Source organism: Trachypithecus francoisi, unplaced genomic scaffold (genome assembly GCF_009764315.1).
Source record: "Trachypithecus francoisi isolate TF-2019V2 unplaced genomic scaffold, Tfra_2.0 Lachesis_group9, whole genome shotgun sequence".
NCBI lineage: Eukaryota > Metazoa > Chordata > Mammalia > Primates > Cercopithecidae > Trachypithecus > Trachypithecus francoisi.
The window spans coordinates 15,739,818-15,760,983 of record NW_022681474.1 but is presented as its reverse complement, the minus strand read 5'-3'; the positions used below and the strand labels follow the sequence as shown (position 1 = coordinate 15,760,983).

General features: G+C 36.9%; 1 long non-coding RNA gene across 1 annotated transcript in view; it reads right to left on the bottom strand.

The window, feature by feature from the left end:
- LOC117082361 overlaps positions 1-20,861 on the bottom strand; it is a 29,608-nt gene extending 8,747 nt beyond the window's left edge. Inside the window, exons 1-2 of the long non-coding RNA XR_004436564.1 lie at positions 20,627-20,861; positions 1,444-1,503 (exon numbers count right to left, since the gene is read on the bottom strand). This is a non-coding gene — a long non-coding RNA (uncharacterized LOC117082361). The remainder of the gene's footprint in view (positions 1-1,443; positions 1,504-20,626) is intronic.
- Between the last annotated feature and the right edge of the window lie 305 nt (positions 20,862-21,166).

The window sequence follows — 21,166 nt, the reverse complement described above, 5'->3', positions numbered from 1 at the left end:
GCTGTAACTACCGTGCTAACAGAGCGTGTTATAGTAACGCACAGCATGTCAGTCATGAAAGGAGGCCATCGCTCCTCTCAAGTGCTCAAAATACCCTCTTGGAAAGCAAGAGAGTTTCCAGAAAATTGTTGACACCTATGCATATCAATTTTAACACATTTTCAGTTTTTTAGATTTCAACTTCTTATCACAAATTGCAAAGTCAATTTTTACATATTAATCACACCTTTCAGTTAATTCGTTATACAGTTGTGATGTGTTTAAAGAAAAAATACAACTATTTTTATGGTATAAACAAAATTGTAACATAACTCCATTTAAAGTCCCTGGCCCCCATTTAGTGCACTAATTATAATGCTTTTCATCCAAATATGAAAAAATTGTCTTATCTTTTATAGTTAACTAGAGACATCACTTTCTAGTCTCTATTGAATTAATAGTACATTTGTTTCCTAAGAAATGTCTTCTTGTTTTCTTATGCGATTTCCAGTGGAAATCAAATCATTGCGATTTAATTTAAGATGGCACAATTGACTTATTTCAAAGCTTTTCATTAAGTGTTAATTGTCCAGGGATTATACAATGAAATGTGCCAGTTAGGATAGACACACTTAGATGTATGTCATCTATAGCTCAGGATTATTTTCACTAAAAGAATGTTTTGAATCATCTTTTTCACAACAGTTGTTTAGACGAGGCAGTTCTGAGCTACTGTTTCTCAAATCTCCTTTTATCAGCCAAGACCAGGTTTGGAAAGCCCAGACCATGAGATGTGTGATCTCATACAGAAAAGATCCATTTCTTTTGCTCTAACCTTCATTTGTTCTACAGGAGATTTCTATGCTAACTTTAAATCAGTTATGAATTTAATGATATAACAAAGGGTCCATTAAAGTTTATGATGTAAAAAACTGGGAAACATATTTATTAATAATTATTATTAATAACATTAATGATAAACGAATGCAATAGTCTGAATTATGTTAAAAACAATTTTTATAAAACTGGAAGAAAACACACATAAAGTTAATAGTGATTAGGATAGTGTGGTAGAATTGCAGTTAATTATTTTTTGTATATTCTTTTATTTCCCAGATATTTTAAATTAAACATGGTGGTTTTACAAAAAGAAAAACATAATAATAAACTGCAATGTGCCTGAGAAATATTCATTTTTTCTACATTAATTTTTTTAAATCATAGAGCAACAGAAAAAGCAAAAGGCCTTATTTAGAGTGTGAATAACGAAGCTACAAAGATTCTTGACCATGTATTTCCGTGAACATGTTTTTAACAGAAAATTCGTTGATGCATCATTCACTTAGAATAAAATGTTCTCATTTAAAGTCACAATCTATTGATTTTGAGAGAGGTATGGTCCTGTGGAGTCGGCATCATGATTAATAAACAGACCCTTCCCATCACCCCCCAAAGTTTTCTTACCATCATTTGAAGTAGGTCCCTCCCTGCATCTTCAATCTCCAAGAACAATCTGGCCGTCCACTGTAGGAATATAACACACTTTTAAGAGCAATCTGGCCATCCACTGTAGGAATATAACAGAGTTTGCGGAACAATCTGGCCTTCCACTCTAGGAATATAACAGTTTTCTCACCCATTCATTCGCCAGTTAATAGGTATATGTATTTGTTCCAATTTGGGGCTATTATGAATAAAATTTCTATGAACATTCAGGTACAAGTTTTTGTAGAAGCTTTTAAAAAATTCATTTTGCATAAATACCCATGAGCTGAATTGCTGATTTTTTGTAAGTACATGTTTAACTTTTTTATTTTCATGTCAAAATATTTTCCAGAGTGGCTGAATCGTGGGGATTTCAGTTGCTCGATGCCCTCCCGACACTGCCATTGTCAGTCATTTTGATTTTACTTCTCCTAATGAGTGCATAGTGGCATCTCTTTGTGATGTTAATCTACAATTACAGAATGATTTCTGATTTGGGGAATTTTTATGTGCTTTTTGGTCATTTGTACACCTTTTTTCTCTCTTTTTTAACTTTTATTTTAAGTTCAGGGGGTACATGTGCAGGTTTGTTACATGGGTCAATTGAGTGTCACTGGGGTTTAGTGTACAAACGATTTTATCGCCCAGGTAGTCAGCATAGGAACCAATAAGCAGCTTTTCTAGCCTCGCCTTCCACCCTCCCTCCACCCTCAAGTATGCTCCAGCGTCTATTGTTCCCTCTTTGTGTCTATGTGTACTCAATGTGTAGGATTTGGTTTTCTATTCCTGCATTAATACACTTAGAATAATGACCTCTAGCTGCATCGTGTCATTGCAAAAGATGTGATTTTGTTCTTTCTTATGGCCGTGTAGTATTCCATGGTATATATGTACCACATTTTCATTATCCAGTCTGGTACTGATGGGTATCTAGGTTGATTCCATGTCTTTGCTACTGCAAATAGTATGAAGTATCTTGTGTAGAATTTAGGGAAATTATGACAACATTTACTTTGCTCATTAATCAGCAAATCAGTTAATTCTTAGCAGGGAGAGCTTATCTCAGCTGCCTGACATTACTGAAGTGGAACAGGCTATGGACTGGAATCTTCTCGAGGCTCACTGGTTGGTGTTTGTGGTAGTTGAGGCTGGTGGTACCTTCAAGCTCTTAGTGGGGACTGTTGGCCCTGACACCTCCACACATGGTCTGAGCTTCCTCCCAACATGGTGGCTGGGTACAAAGGGCAGTTGTCCTGAGAGAAAGACCTGGCAGAGGCATTTTGCTGTCTATGACTCAGTCTCACTTCTACCACCTTCTATCAGTCAAGGCTAGATGTGTCAAAGGACAGCCATGTTTCTATGAAAAGGGTTAAGAGAATCAGCCTCTTTTGGGGGGAGCAGCATGATTCTGGAAGAGGACCAGAAGTATTGCTGTGGCCACGATGGAAAGCACAATCCACCACAAGGATGTCCAAATCTGTTACTCATTTTCATTGACTCGTTCTGTGGACATTTTTTTTATTTGTGGTAGGAAATAGGAGTGAAATTATGAAGCAAGTGGATTGATTTAACTGTATAAGAATTTGTCAAATTGTTTTCAAATAGTTTTGCCGTTTTTCAGTCCCACAAGCAGTGGACAGAGTTCCACTTTCTCGAAACATCGCCAGCACTTGGTGTGGGCAGTCGTTCCATTTCAGCCAGTCTGATGGATGTAAAGTGGTATCTCCTGCTGGTTTTAATTCACAGTTTTCTGATAAACAATGCTTAGGCCTGTCAAGGATTATTGCTCTTGTGACTGTCACATGTCACAGATACATTGTCTAAATGTACACTCTGATGGAGTATGAGAAGTATAATTTTTAAGGGATCAACAACAACAGTGAAAAGAATGTGGAGAAAGAGGGAGAAGTTGAACTGAGGTGCATGCTTGACGAGGTCTCAGTGGACTTAGCAGGGACCTCCAAAGTAAACATAGACAATAAGCTGTGTCCCATTGAGTCCTGGACGGCCATGGCCTCAGGCAGGGCGGTTCCTCATGGCTTCGCAGACCCAATGCCCGGGGCTGCCTTCTGACCACTCTCCTAGAAAGTGGTGGCACGTCCTTCCTGAGGGAGTCCGCGCCAGTGTCTCCACATGGGCCACGCACCTGTCTCCATCACTCATGGCCATGCCAAGACCCTCTCTTGTAAATTTGTGTCTGCTGCCCAATATCATTGGGTTGTCTGCATTTTCATCTCTCCCATGGGAATTCTTCATATATTCTGGATACAAATCCTGTATCCAATGTGTGTTTTACAAATATGTTCTCTGAATCTGTAATTTGACTTTTCATATTCTTATTACTATCTATTGAAAAAGAGATATTTTAAATATTTATTTCCTTTTTGTTTATTTCCTTTTTGTGTAATATATAAGAAATAGTTGACCCCGAAGTCTCAAAAAATTCAATTTTTTATATGCACTTTACATTTTCAGCTTTTTCATTTAGGTCTGTAATCTGGTGGTGGGCAGAATAATGACCCCCAAAGATATCCACATCTTCATCTCCAGAACTCATGAAGATATTACGTTATCTTATGTGGCAAAAGGGACTTTGCAGGTGTCATTAAGTTAGGGCCTTGAGGTGGGAGGTGTTCCTGGATTTTCTAGGTGGCTACTCCACAATCATGAGAGTCCTTGGGAGGGAAAAAGAAAAAGGAAGGCATGGGGGTCAGTCAGAGAGATGTGAGGAAGGAAGGATGCGGAGGTGGGAATAACGTTTCTGCTGGCTTTAGAAGAATGTATCTGTTCCCACCAATTTGTTGGTCATTATATTATCTTGTAACCCTTCTAATGTTGTAGAATCCGTTGTGATGCTCTCCATCTGTCTGAGGAGCAGCAAGGAAGTCAAGGCTTCTACAGAAGATTACTGAAGAGAGAAGTCCCCAGGAACATCACTGGAGATAATGAAGACTGGCCTGTGTCAGGCTTGGGACCCTGAGGGACTGTGGCTTTCACTTCGGGTGGATTTGAGCAGAAAGTGGCTTGTTCCTACATTAACTGGATCATGCTGATGGCTGTGGAGAGAAGAAAGCTGGGGGTGTGTGGGGTGATAAAAGGAGGAAGTAAATCTGAAACCAGCAGCTGCCATCAACCCAGTGAGGGATGCTTTGCCTCCTCCTAGATGGACACAGGGTGAATAAGCAGTCGTTGTATACTGTAGGTTTGGAGGGCAAATTCAACAGCATATGCTAGCAATTGAGCATGGGAACTAAGAAAAAGAGAAAAACCAAGAGTATGTGAGATTTTGCTCAAAAAGTTGGAAGAACCAAATTGCCATTTACGGACGTGAAGAATTTGCAAGATCAAGCTTGGGTCTGTGGGTGGAGGAAAGATGAAGATGGATTTGGTAGTGGACATCTTCAGTTCAGGAAGCCACTGATGAACCGAGTCGTACAGGTGCCAGGAGAATGGAGGGAATCATCACAGAGGCCAGTGAAGAGACAAATCCATGGGGGCTAGAGGGCCGAGTGCTTATCAGAAGATGGAGAGGATGAGGGCCCAGGCTAGGAGAAAATGAGCACCAATTGTGTGGAAGGGAAACCGAGAGAAGGAGGCTCCTGAGTCCAGTGAAGAATGCTATGGGAGAGGGAAGGCAGCTCTGTCAAAGCTGCCGATGACTAAGCAAGGGGGGGTCCCAGGCAGGAACACTGGGTTTACAAACATGGCAGACAATAGTGTTACTACTTGGAAATATGTAAGCCACGTTACCTTCAAATTAACTGTAATTTTGAGACTGTAATATTCATGGAGCATCCCTGTGGTTTTTTGGGTCATCAACCAAAGACGAATCCTGTCTTCTTCATGGTAGACTCCCCATCCCCTCCTCACTGCCAAGGCCTGGAAGCCCTAAGCCTGGATCATGTCCTGGAATGACGCATAGCCGCTCTGGACTCTCCAGTGTTCCAGAATGACCTGGGAAAGATGAAGACCAAGCCAATCTCGAGTCACTGGGAGAACTTTCACACCTTCATAAAATCAACATGCTTCACAGGGATCAGCAAAAGAACATTTAACAGGATGTGGAAGAAACCATTTTGCACTAGAAATCGGGATCTGAGAAATTTCTTCTCAGCATACTGAAAAGAGAATGCCTGCTCTCCATCACGGGTCCCAAGCTGTATTTTCTCTTTTGTATTCACAGCAGAAAGTCTTCTGGGCACCAATACTCAAGATTTCGGGAACCGAGACCTACATATTGAAGATTCCAGGTTGTGAAACTATCATTATTCAATAATGCTTTCACAGCAGGACCAGGAGGTTGGCTTGATTTAAAACACTGTATCTGCAGATGCACGGACATTCTAATTATTACTACTAGATTAAAGATGAGAAGCTCTGAAACTCTTCCACTTGCAGAGGAGTTGATCCCACCCTATTTTGACGTTGTCTCTATGAATGTAATATCTATGAACACAGATTGTTAAAGATCTTGTCTCGCTGACTTCCCTGGTCCAGCTTATCTGCCTTTCCTCTCTGAGTACCTTGGTTGCTATTCAAATCTTAACTCAAATGCCACCTCTTCCTCATCTTGCTCCAGTCACCTGAGCAAGCTGCGGGTCTGACTTTAATCTCCACTCCCAGGGCAATAGCATCACCAACATGGTAATAATCATATTTTGTTGGGTGATAAAACTGTTTGTGTTCATGTATACAAATGCATTTCTTAACTTCCGTGGTGCACAATAAACTGCTTCAGAGCAAAAATAAGTCTGACTTATTGATAGCTTCTTCACAACTCCGGGCAAAGTGCCTTGCATATAGGTGTTCCATAAAGTTATGCAAATACCTTGGCCAGAAATATTGTAGATATTACTAATTGCCAGCATCTCAACTGAAGGTGAAGTTTAAGGTTGCTTATGAGAGGGAGAGAGAGATTGACAATGAGAGAGAGAGTGACTTGATGGTTAATATTTAGCTGATGATGTGACAAAGCAACAATTTCAGCTGGAATAGAGAAATTGACACAAAGCATTAAACAAAACTGAAGATGAAATGATATGGAAGACGATGCTGATGAGAATAAAGTAAGAGATTCATTGCTGAGAGAGGCACTGTGGAGACTTTCAGCTCAATTGATGGTTGGTGAGATCTAGATTGTAAGCATGAACAAATACCCTGCATGCAATAAAGAATTGGAGTTAGCAAGCCAGTACGCTAACAAGCAGAGAAAAATTATGTGCAATGCTTGAGGGGATAATAGGATTCGAAAAGAGAAACTTATAAAGAGAAAGTGAATGAGGCAGTGAAGAACTGTATAAAAATTTTATCTGGAATAGTTTAAGAGATAACTTTTGTATTTATGCAAGGCAAAAACTAGTGCACTATTAAGATGAAAAGTTATAAATTATGGCAAGGATTTGGTTTAAACTTTCAAAAGCACATTCATCTATCAAAATGTCTCCTTGGATTTGCATCTTGGGATCTGCATATTCTGGCAGGGATGAGAGATGAAACGGCTAAGTAAGAGGTGTGTGTCCTATTTAAGTCATCTCTTTAAGCCATCTCTTTCTGGAAAGAGGATGGAGACACACAGTGTTGGGGTTCTAGGGCAATAATAGACAATGGTGCTAAGACAGTTGTGCTAGGCCGGGCGCGGTGGCTCAAGCCTGTAATCCCAGCACTTTGGGAGGCTGAGACGGGCGGATCACGAGGTCAGGAGATCGAGACCATCCTGGCGAACACGGTGAAACCCCGTCTCTACTAAAAATACAAAAACTAGCCGGGCGAGGCGGCGGGCGCCTGTAGTCCCAGCTACTCGGGAGGCTGAGGCAGGAGAATGGCGTAAATCCGGGAGGCGGAGCTTGCAGTGAGCTGAGATCCGGCCACTGCACTCCAGTCCGGGCGACAGAGCGAGACTCCGCCTCAAAAAAAAAAAAAAAAAAAAAAAGACAGTTGTGCTAAAAGAAGACCAGAGATTATCAATTTCCCTTGGAGTCTGGACATTCCCTGATGTTTTTGGACTTTCAGGTGTTGGGAATTTCCACATCGCCCTGGACACCTAAGAGCGTGTAGAGCTCCCCTCCTTCTCCCCCTGTCCCTCCCCTACTGCACTGCCCAGCCAGTTGTCCACGGGAAACTGACACCCTCATCCTATGTCATATTCTGGACGTGCACAGTTTCATGCCCTTGGATCTAAAGCCAAAATTATTCTTTGCCACGATGTTCCTTTTGTTTTTCAAGTTCTGGTTCACCTTACGTACACACCTGTGTCATTTGGACCCCTCATGGGACATAGAAACTGATTGCGTTATTTTCTCTTTAGTGTGTTAAGAATCACCTCGAAATCACCTTTTTCCTCTATCTGCTCCCTGGTGGAGCCAGTTCTCCCCACAGGTGTCAGCTTTCCCTGGGTTCTGGACAGGTGCAGCCCATTCCTGCTCAGGGCTCTCAGAAGCCTCAGCTGGTTAGATGTATCTATGGTGATGGCAGAGGATGGTGCTCTGCCATTCAGGACCATAAAGTTCAGAACCAGCTTGCTCCTCCTTAACAGGCATTTACTTTTGTGTTTATTGTGAGTTTTACACATGGCAAGTCTGTTTATAAAGGGTCTGATACGGTTTGGCTGTGCCCTCACCCAAATCTGATCTTGAATTGTAGCTCCCATAATCCCCACATGTCATGGAAGGGACATGGTGGGAGGTAATTGAATCATGGAAGTGGTTACCCTAATACTGTTCTCATGACAGTGAGTTGGGACCTGGTGGGAGGTAACTGAATCATGGAGGCGGTTACCCTTATACTGTTCTCGTGACAGCGAGTTCTCACAAGATCTGATGGCTTTATGAGGGGCTTTTCCTCTCTTTGCTCTCATTCTTCTTTCTCCTTCTGCCACATGAAGAAGGACATGTTTGCTTCCTCTTACACCAAGACTGTAAGTTTTCTGAGGCCTCCCCAGCCATGCAAAACTGAGTCAATTAAGCATCTTTCTTTTATAAATTACCCAGCCTCGGGTATGTCCTTATAGCAGTGTGAGAACATACTAATACAGGATCCATAAGAATGTTGCATTTTATTTATCCAGAAAAATGTATACAAATCCTTCTGTGTGTGAGACTGATTAAGTGATGGGGTAGGATGGGAAGACAGACACCTGTCACTATGTCTTACACAGAGAAGTCTTCCATATGACAACTGGAGGATGATGGGCAGCCCCAAAGTGTACTTGCTCCTTTTTTTCCTCGATTACATTCAATGGCGGTTTGTCTGTTTTGTTGTTTTTACTGAGAGCCATGATTTTGAGTTATTAATTTGACCTAATTTTTTTCTCTCTATATTATCAATTCTTTCTCACATCTTCATTGTTTCCTTTCTTGTACCATTTCATGAATGACATTCTACTCTAATTGAGTCCAGTCCATTCAAAAAATTGGTCCTATCACCTGTTAGTTTCTTGCCACTGTGGCAACAAGGTATGAAATGGGAGGTTTCAAACAAGAAATCTGTTCTCATTACAGTCCTGGAGGCCAGAAGTCTGAAGTTGAGGTTTCAGCACAGGTGCACTCACTCTGAAGGCCCCAGGGTGGAAAGTTTCCTGTCTCTTCCAGCTTTTAGTGACTGCAGGTACTCCTTGGCTTGTGGCCACATGGCTCCAATCTCTGACTGTGGACACACAGCTTCTCCTGTGTGTCTGCCCAAGCTCCCTCTGCTTTTGTCTTACAAGAATGTTTGTGAGGGTGTTCAGATAATCCAGGATGATGGCATCTCAAGATACTTCATTTTATTACATATGCAAAGACCCTTCTTTGTAAGTGAGGTAATATTTTAATGTTACATGAATTAGAAAGTGAAGATGGATAAATTCATCCCTTGGTATCCACAAGGGGATGGTTCCAGGATCCCCTATTGATATCAAAATTCACAGATGCTCAAGTGTCAGATATAAACAGTGCAGTATTTGCATATAACCTATGCATATCCTTGCATAAGCTTTAATCTGTAGATTACTTATAACACCTAATACAATCTAAATGTTATGTAAATACTTGCTATGCTTTATTTTTATTTATTGTTGTTTTATTATTTTTATTATTTTTAAAATATTTTCAACTAGCAACAGGTTGAATGTGTAGATGTGGAACTCAGGGATATTCAAGGATATAATTTGGAGAAGGTGATGCGACATATCTTTTTTCAGTCTCCCACACAGACTATGTTTATGTAATTCCCTATCTTGTTTACCAATATCTTTACTCATCTTCATTTTTGGAATCCTAGACTCATCATGTAGAGTTTGTTTTTCTTAAAAAATATCCTCTGTTAGATGTTTTTATGTAAGTGGTTACTTCCATCAGATGGAAACATCCTTATTTTCCCATACTGTTGAGTAACAACCTCTCTGGGGATAGAGCTCCAGTGCTTTTTATCATCTATTGTTTGTTTTCAGTCTTAGAATATCATCATTTGGCATTGAGAAGTTGTAATACATGGTCTCAGTGTAATTTATTTTTATATGTCTTATTTTGAGTTCCTTGTGAATCCAAAATTTGAGGAATGTATTTGTTCACACTTTCTGGAAAAATGAATCATCTCTCCTCTTCCATCTTATCAACTTCCCTCTTCTGATACTTTTAATAGAAACTGGAGTCTATCATTGCATCCTTCATAATTCTTCATTTCTATTTAATATTTTCTATTTTGTCATCTGTAATTGATTCTGATAAATTTATAAAGCTCAATCACCCATTTAGTTCATTAATTCCTTCTTAAGATATATCAAATAATTGGATTTAATTGCCATATCTATGCTTTTAATTTTGTAGATGCGCCACTTAATTTACAGAAATATCAATTTTCTCATTCTTTGTACATCATGGCTTCTATTATTTGGTTTGTTTTAACCAACTCAACCATATTTTTTAGAATTTATCTTAATATTACTACTCTCTTATTTTTAGTTATTGAGTGTGTAATTCCACTTTTTGTTGTGTTTTTTGACTTTAATTTTTGTGGTGTAGTGTTTCCCTGTGTTTTCTATTTTTATTATAAGCTCTTTTTATGTTGATTTGTTTTTATTTAAAATCCCTTAAGTTTAGTATCTTTTTCAGCTTGTATCATTCACACACGAAGTTTGCTGTTTAAATTCCAACGCCAAACCAATGTGATATAAAAGTTCTAAATTCTGAATTATCATTTTGGGTTTTTTCTTCCACTTGCAGCCCAAACAAAAACAGGCAGCTATCATTGATGTTTATACGTTTTTCAAGAGGTGTTCATATGGATGATCTAACATTTTTCTACTGTTCCTTTCCATAGGCAAAAACTCATTTTATGATTTTTGTTTAAGGCCATACACTCATTTCCAACACTAATCTTCATGAAGATATTCAAACAAAAACTTACTAGGCTATCAAGACCATTAATGCATTTACCTCAAGATGGCCAGTGCATTTGCTCATGCAAAAGATATACCTGAATAAATAATGTCACAGAAATTTTCCAAATTACTTATAGACACCAAAGCATAGATTCAGATTTAGGAATTACAACGAACAGCAAGCAAAATGGGTAAGTATCAACACACACACACACACTCACACACACACACTCACACAAATCAAACCTAGCAATACAAATTGTGAAAGGATATCTGGAACAAAATGGACTTCCTTTCACTGCAGGTGTAAGTACAAATTGGAAAATATATTTTAAAAAACAATTTGACATTAGCTAGTAGTGTTGAAGATGTACATACCTGTGAGTCTGTGATTTAACTCATTGGTATTAGAGTACACCCTAAAGAGAGTCTTGAGCATGGGCCCAAAGAAACACATATAAGAATTTTCAAATACCAGTGTTTATAATAAAACTGAGGAAAATGATTATCAATAGAATAATAAATACATAAATGTTAATATATTCACACAATGGAATATTTTCCCACAATTAAAAATAAACGACATAACTATATGTAAAAAATAAATATCACAAATATTATTAAAGACAAATAGTGAGTTTTTAAAAATTATTTCACACATGTCCTAAACAAGTAAAACTATAAAACTTTGCTTTGTTGCACACACACACAGACATACACACCTTTTAAAAGCAAGTAAATAGAAAATTGTGAAGTAAGCAACTCCAAAATCTGTTTTTTTCACAAAAGCTGTGAAAACCTGGCAAAATTGTTAGGTTCAACATTTTTAGAACTCAGGAAATGAACCAAAGGCTTGCAGCACCCTGGGGGACACTTTTTTCAAGAAAAAGAGCTGGCCGGGCGCGGTGGCTCAAGCCTGTAATCCCAGCACTTTGGGAGGCCGAGACGGGCGGATCACGAGGTCAGGAGATCGAGACCATCCTGGCGAACACGGTGAAACCCCGTCTCTACTAAAAAATACAAAAAAAACTAGCCGGGCGAGGTGGCGGGCGCCTGTAGTCCCAGCTACTCGGGAGGCTGAGGCAGGAGAATGGCGTAAACCCGGAGGCGGAGCTTGCAGTGAGCTGAGATCCGGCCACTGCACTCCAGCCCCGGCGACAGAGTGAGACTCCGTCTCAAAAAAAAAAAAAAAAAAAAAAAAGAAAAAGCTTATTCTCAGAAGGAACAGCAAGCTCCGGAGAGATTTGACTTACCCCAGTACCATTTCTCCCTCCCCAGTGTAATGGTAGTCGTAAAAGTAACAGCTCACATTCCCTGGAATTTGTATGTTGAAAGCCTAACCACCAGTATTTCAGTGCGTAATCTTATTTGAGGAGGAGCATCTTTACAGAAGTAACCAAGTTAAAATGAGGTAACTGAGTGGATTCTAATCCAATATGACTGGCGTATTAGGAACATTTGGATACACAGGCCTGTATACAGGACTGGAGATTGAGGCCATGCAGGAAGAAGACAGCCAGCTGCAAGCCAAGGAGAGACGACTGGCACAGATCCTGCCCTCAGAGCCCTAAGAAGGAACTAATGCGTGTGACACCGAAGTTTTGAACTTACAGCCTCCGGAACTGTGCGACAATACATTTCTGTTGTTTAAACCATCCATTTTGTGGCACTTTGTTATAGTAGCCCTGGAAACCTACTAGAGAGGAACTAAAAGAATCAAATGAAAATTCTCCATTTGGGAAGTACCATAGCTGAAGCAAAAAAGTCACTACAGGGTCTCAGCAGAAGATTCGTGCAGGCAGAAGAAAGAACACGTAAGCTTGAGGGTAGGTCAATTGAGATGACACAGTCTGAGGAACACGTAGAAAAAAATATTTTTTTTTAAATGTAGAGTTTTAAAGACCTGCAAGAGACCATCACATGTACTAACATACACAAAACGGGGCCTCAGAAAAAGACCAGAGAGAGAAAGAGGCACAAGTAATATTTCAAAAAATAATAACCACAGTTTCCCTAATGTGAAGAAAAATTTTAATCTACACATAAAACTGCTGAACAAACCCCAATCAGGATAAAATTAAGGAGATCCAAACTAAGTTATGTTAAAACTGAATTGTTGAAAGTCAAAGACAATCTTGAAAACAGTAGGAGGAAAACAACTTATAACACACAAGGGGTGCTTGGCAAAATTAACAACACGTTTCCCATTAGAAACAATTAAGTTCAGAAAGCAGTGGGATGATACATTTAGTGTTGAAGAAAACACTGTCAACCAAGAATATTATGTCCAGAAAATCTATGTCTTCAAAAATAAAATAAAAATTAAGACATTACCAGATAAACAAAAACTCAGAGCCTGTTGCTGTTAGTGCTAACTTACAAGGAATGCTAAAGGGAGTCCTTAAGGCTGAAACAAAAGGACAATCAACAATATCTCAAATCCACCTGAAATAATGAACCATATAAGTAAAAATAAAACCAGTATAAATGAGTTGTTTTGTTCACAACTCCTTTATCTTATTTTTAAAAAATGATTACATAAGACAATAATTATAAATCTAGATTGATGGTAAAACACTATATAAAGAAGCTATTGTGAAAATAACAGCAAAAAATGGGGAGCAGAACTAGATAGAAGCAACATTTTTAATGCTTTTGAGACTAAATTGGCATTAATTTAAACTGGATTGGTATAATTTAAGATATTTATTGTACTCTGCAGACAACCCATTACAAAAATAACTCAAAAAATATAGTAAAGGAAATGTTAAAGGAACTGAAATCGTACACTAGAAAATATCTGCTTAATGCAAAAGAAAGCAATGGTAGAAAGAGTGAGAGAAAAAAGGTATAAAACATATATAGAATAAATTGTTAAATGGCAGAAATCCTTACTTAACAGAAATTTCATTAAATGTAATTGACTAACTTCTACATGATAAAAAGCAGAGACTGTCAGAATATATTTTTAAAATTATCATACTATATGCTATATATAAAAGACTTAAGTCAAATTCAAGGACACGAATGGATTGAAAGTAAAACGATGTAATTTATGCAAATAGTAACCAAAAGAGAGCTGGGGTGGCTATACAAATATCAGCCAAAATAGACTTTAAATTAAGAATTGTTATAAAGGAAAAAGAAGGACATGATATGTTTATAAAAAGGTTAATTCATTAAAAATATGTAACAATTATAAATATGTATTTGCCTAAAAAAAGGTACGAAATTGATGAAGCAAAAATTAACTTAATAACTTAAGCAAAAATTAAGCAAAGATTAACTTGCTTCATCAGCTTGGTACTTTGTTTTTAGGTGAATAAGTATTTATAATTGTTATATATTTGTAATGAATCAACCCTTTTATAAACATAATTTGAAAGAAGAAATAGACATTTTACAATAATAGTGATTTTAATAGTCCATGTTCAGTAATTGATAGGGCCGCTAGAGTGAAGATCAGTAAGAAAATAAGACTTGAATTATATACCAACTGGATGAGGCATCTGTAGAACGCCTCATCTAACAATGGCAGAATACACAATTTTTTAAAGAGTACATGGAACATTCTCCAGGGTAGGCCACATGTTAGTCCATAAAATAGGTCTTAATAAGTTAAAAATGTAAAAATCAACATATGTTATCTGACTTTAAAGGATCACAATTAGAAATAAATAGAATTCACAAATATGTGAAAATTAAACAACTTTTTATAAAACCAGTAAAAAAAGAGAATCACAAGAAAAAGAAAATACATTAATATGAACGAAAATGAAAACAAAATATGCTAAAATTTATAAGATATAATGAAAGTAGTGCTCAGATCAAAATTTATAACTGGAAATGTGAGCACTGTGAAAGAAGAAAGATTACAGACACATAAACTAATCTTCCAATTTAAGGGGACAAAAAATAGAAGAGCAAACTAAACCCAAAGAAATAACAAGGAAAGGAATAATAAATATTCTTGGGACGTAAAACAATTAGACAATAGAAAAAACAAGAGAGAAAAATCAATGAACCTCAATTTTGGTTCTTTAAAAATATCAACAAAATTGACAACACATTGGAATATTGACCAAGAATAAAAGACAGAAAGGTCAAATTACTAAATTAGAAGTGAAAGAAGATACATTACAATCAATCTTAAGGAAATACAAAGGATAATAGAAATCCTATAAATAACCAATTGCCAACAAATTAGATAGCTTAGATGAAATAAAACAACTACCAAAACTTACACAAGAAGAAATGGAAAATCAGATTAGACCTACAACCCTAATACATTAAATTAGTAATAAAAAAATTCTACCCACAAAGAAAAACCCATTTACAGTAGGTTTCTCTGATAAATTTTACCACATGCTTAATAATGAATTAATAGTAATTCTCTTCAAATTCTTCCAAAAAAGAGAAGAACTATTGTCCTTTGAAGAACAATAGTTTTAAAATGTGATTAAATTCAATTTATCATCTTTTGTTTCATTGCTTATGCTTTTGATGTCTTATCTAAGAAACTCTTGCCTAATTCAAATGCACAACAATTTACTCCTATGTTTCTTGTAAGAGCTTGTTTTACATCATATATTTAGCTCTTTGATTAATTTTCTATTTGGTGTGAATCAGAGGCCAAATTCATTATCTTGCGTATGGATATTCAGTTCCCAGCAACATGTATTGAAAAGACAATTGCTTCCACATAGGGTGGTCTTGACACCCTTTATTTCCATACTCTTCATGCTGTCCCATTGGTCCATATATCTATCTTCATGTCAGTTCCACATTGTCCTAATTACTATAGCTTTGGTGTAAGGTTTGAAATCAGGAAGCACAAATCCTTCAACTTTGTCTTCTTCAAAAAGGTTTGGTTTATATTGGGCCACCTGAATTTTCATGCAAATTTAGTATCAGTTTGTCAATTTCTACACCAAAGACATCTGGGATCTTGATAGGATTATATTCAATCTGTAGATCAATTGGTATAGTATCCTATATTGCCAACATTACGATGTCCATTTCATGAATATGAGATATCTTTTTATTTATCTAGATCTTTTAAGATTTCTTTCAACAATTTATTGTAGTTTTAAGAGTATAAACGTTGCACTTCTCTTACTATAATTATTCCTAATTCAATGCTATCATAAGTAATTTTTTTAATTTTAATTTTGAATTTTTCATGTCTAGTACACAGAAATAAAAGTAATTTTTATATATTAATTTTGCATACTGCAACATTTCTGAAGTCATTTATCAGTTTTAATTATTTTAATAGATATGTTAGAATTTACTATATACAATTATGTCATCTTCACCTACATATGGTTTCACTTCTTCCTTTTCAATCTGGATGCCTGGTATTTCTTTTCCTTCCCTACTTGTCCCAGCCACATCTTCCAGTTTAATACTGAAAAGAAGTGAAAAGAGTGGAATCCTGCCTTGTTCCTTATTTTATTGAGACAACATTCAACCTTAACCACTGAGTGTGACATTGGCTTTGAGAGTTTTATAGATGACTTTTATCAGGTCCAGGAAGATCCCTTCCACTTTTATTTTGTTAACCATTTTTATCGTGTAGAATGTTGGATTTAATTAAATGCTCTATTTTATCTATTGAGATGACTATGTGTTGTTTATCCTTTATTCAATTGATATGGTGTATTTCATTAATTGATTTTCGGATGCTAATCCAATCTTTCTTTTATAGGTAAATCCCCTTTGGTCATGTTATATAATCCTTTTATAGGTAGATGGTTGTGTTGTTTATCCTTTATTCAATTGATATGGTGTATTTCATTAATTGATTTTAGGATGCTAATCCAATCTTTCTTTTATGGGTAAATCCCCCTTGGTCATGTTATATAATCCTTTTATAGGTAGATGGTTGCTTTGTTTGCTACTACTTTGTGAAGAATTTTCTTATCTATGTTTTTAAGATACATTCATCTGTGGTTTGATTTTCTATGTCTTTTAACTGGATTTTCCTATTAGAGTAATATCAGCCTCATGGAACAAGTTGCAAAGTGTTTTCTATGTTTTTAAGAGTTTGAGAAAAATTAATGTTGATTGTTTATTAAGTGTTTGGTAAAATGTAACAATAAAGCTAACTAGGTCTTGGTTTTTTTGGTGGTTAGTTTTGGGATTACTAATTTAATCCTTTAATCTCTTTACTAGACCCTTTCAGATTCTCTATTTCCTTTTGAGTTAGTTTAATCGTTTCTGTCTTGCTGGATGCTTGTCCATTTCATCTAAGCCATCTAATTTGCTATCATGCAGTTGTTTATGGATCAATGAACTTCCAACTTTTACACAGCTAGCCAATTATATACCTTATGATAATTATCTTACAATAATTGTATTTCTATAGTATTGTCAGTAAGTCCCTCTTTCTTTGCTCATTTGGGAAATGAATCTTCTTCCCTTTCTCTTTGGTCAGTCTAGCTAAAAATCTGTCAATTTTCTTCTTTTCTAATAATCAACTTTTAGTTTCATTGGCTTTCTCTGTGGCTTTCCTATTCTGTATTTCATTTAATTCTGCTCTAATATTTGTTATTTCCTTTCTTCTCATGGCTTTGTGTTCAGTTTCCTCTTCATTGACCAGATATCTTAGTTTGAGGTTAGATTATCAATTAAAGATCTATCTGGCTTTCTTTATGTATATATTTTCAGCTATAAATTTGTCTTTAAACACTGCATTAGCTGCACTCCCACAATTTTTGTCATGTTGTGTCCTCATTTCGTTACCTTTGAAGTATTTTAAAATGTATCTTGTAATTTCTTTTTTACCCGTTGGTTATTTAGGAATGTGTTAATATCCACATACATGTGAATTTTTCAAATTTCTTTCCATTATTGGTTTCTAGTTGTACCCCTTTATGGTTAGAAAACATCATGTTTAAATTTTTTAATTATTTAAATGTATTAAGGCTTTTTTATGGTATATTATGGTCCATGCGGAAGAATGTCCCATTATCTGGAGGATAATGCCTTCTCTCTCTTGTTGGGTGGAATGTTCTATAGGTAGCTGTTAGGTGTAGTTCACAAGCAGTAAGTTATTATACCTAATTAATCATTACGGTTTCATATGTCCTGGGGGATATAATGGTTAAGGCTGACCTCAAAGTTTAAGGAATGAATAATCTAACTGGAAAAGTAAAGAAGAGAAATTGATGTTCAATACAATATAATATTTATGCTATAAATTATGGAAATAGAAAATAATTACTCTGAAGTGTCTGATACATGGAGAAATATGATATTTGGAACAGGGAAGGTTCTAGAAGTGGGGCTTGAGTATTGGGTGTGAAAGATGGGTAGGATTTGTCTGACATACAATCAAGGAAAGGATTAGGAATAAGCCATTTAAAATGACAGGGCTTAGAAACCATGTGGTTAGTATAAATCAAACTTGAGATGTGCAGACTAAAAGAGTCGATAACTCAATGGGAATAAAACATAAAATAATGAAGGAAGGGTAAGCAGATAATTTGGAAATCAGGTGAGAATTATGTGGGAGTGATTGCTAATTCAATAATTTAATGAATCTGCACATCTAGTCATCACCTTTTGCTTTGTGGTACCAAATTTGTGTTCATATCTTTATTCTCATGCATTCATTTACATCTATTTGAATAATGCTCAATTTATTGCTTAAAACCTCTAAGGACAAATGTTACCTACCTGACCTCCAAAGTTATCTGCTTTTAAGTAATGCTCTTATGAAACTCAAATCCCAATTTTTAGTCTGAGTGAATATCTATGTATTTTCTCATATTCCCGTAAATTCACTGACGCTGATTGTTAAATGGCTATTTATGTTGAATCCTGGAAAACTACAAATAATCAATGCTTTTTGATGTGCACGCACTTTAATTTCATGCAGTTCAACTGATTAGCATATCCCTTTCCGGAAACCTCCACAGCAGAAAGCCCAGAGATGTGCAGCTTTGCTAGGCACTGACATGGTCTCACACTATGTCAGTGACCCACCAGACAGGAGCTTGTGGAACCATTACCCAAATGGACTGAGCCATTTCATTCTTTAAAGGAAATAAAGCCCATGGAATCTCAAGCTTTCCTTTCCGTTTGCATGCCTTAATTTACATAACAAATTTGTTCCAAATTGTTCCTGTTTTTCTCCTAACACAGCAGGCCCCTTATGGAAGCCTAATGAACAAATTTAATGAACCCATAGTAATCCATTTGTAAAGGACAAATTGGATTGTAACTTAAATAATCATTCCAAATATTTATTTACAAAGTTAGATATGCATAGGTCCATGGTTGAATACAGAGGTCTTATCTGTTCTGGACACATTCAATGTCTCTGAATACAAATTAAAATTTTACTTTTCCCTTGATCTTGAATTTTTTACACTTGAAGTAAAAAAGAAAATCTGTTTTTTAAATGTTAGATTTATTGTATTATATCTGCACACATCTCTATCTGTACGTATGTATAGATATACATAATTTTATAATTTCTTAGACTTCTTCCTGTAGAATATAGCAAGAAATTTTCAATCTTTAAACTTAAATGTGTGGGCACAGCGGTATTTCAATAAATATATATCATCAAAAACGGAATACTGCGATGAAAATATGGTGTTTTAATAAATGCTATACTGTAAACTCTTTTAAATGACAAGTTAGACAACTCACTGGGCCTATTCTTAATTTTCTATGTACTGAAGCTGATAACACCATTCTAACATGCAGAATGATTATGATTATACTAGTATTAAAGACACAACGTGAAAATCAGATTGTAAGTCATACAAACCAGAGAAAAATGACTGTCTTTGCATATTTCCTCAAGGTCGTCTCATAACTTAGAGACTGTTTCGTGACTTTATTGTGGATATAATTTGGTTACAATTTCTTTTTCCACTTTTATTTCCATGAAATATTTGTTTTGGAATATTTTTGTAATTTAGGAACTCTAACTTTGAAAGGTTAATGAACTTTCAACTTTTACACTTCTTATCAAGAATAGAGCTCCGTCTAGAATGTAAGGGCCATTTTCACAGCCTCCCTCTTTTTTCTCCTCTCTTCTCTGCCTCTCTCTGTGTCCCTCTTCGTGTCTCTCTCTCTCTCTGTCCCTCCCCTTCTGTATAGAAATATAACTAATAGCACTAATTAATTTTATGTGTCAACTTGGCTGGCCGTGGCATGCGCAGATATTTAACCATGATTTTGGGGGTGTCAGGGCGAAGGCTTCTGTACATGATTAACACTGGAATCAGTAGACTGAGAAAAAAATTGCCCTGGCTAAGGTGGATGGCTCTCACCAAACCATTGAAGTCCTGCAGAGTTGAGAGAGTCTGCATGATAAAGACCTCTCTCTCTCTGCCCAAGTATCTGAGCTGGGACACGGATCTACCTTGGTCTCGGACTGTACCTCACCACAGTGGCTGTTCTGGGTCTCCAGCTCAGCCTCCAGCACCCCTGTGAGTCTGGTTCCTATAAAAAATCTCCTATTGCTTCTGCTCCCTGGAACGTCCAGACTAATATGCATATGTGTGTATATATTACCAACATACACATCTGAATATCCACAACACACACACACACACACACACACACCACACACGACAGAGATTCTGGGAGTGGTTTCTGACAGCACCCTCCGCTCCTTGCTGGCGTAAGAACCGTCTCTTGACGGCTGCTGTCTGTCAAGGGAGATCTGGGATGACTAAGTGGGATGTGAAATTGTGTCACCCACGCCTAGAGCATGAGGCACGATGTTGTCTGGCTTCAGCTCTGCACCTTACACAGCATACATAGCTTGGAAATTAATCTTACATGTTTTCGTAAAGGAAACCAGCAGTTGACACTCAGCCCTGCAGCATCCTCCCCTCACGGCTGGCATACACCCTGCTTCTCGGCCTGCTCAAGTCTCCCCGCCGTGTTGCTAGGTGATTCTCGACAGGGCGGGGTTTAGGGAAGCATATGGACATGCGCATGCGCACACAGGCCTGCACGCGGCCGCGCCTCGCCCAGGCTGGCTCCTCACGCAGGAGTGCAGCCAGGGGACGCTCCCCGCTGTTCCCACGCTGGTAATTCTGAAATACCTGGAAGAGTTATTTTAGGGAATTACACATAGAAACAGCAAATAAGTTCAAATTGTCTTAATGAGAAAATATTTATTTCTATTAAACCTTGGAATTTTGAGAATACTTATTGCTTTATAGTATTCCAAAAAATGTTTAACGCTGAATTTTTTAAAATTTTCTTTACTTATTTTCTATAATACTGATGCTTTTTCTTTTCTATTGGCATCTATTTATTTTACTCATATTTCACGACAAAAAATTCTTATAGTGAATAGTATTTAATGTCCTT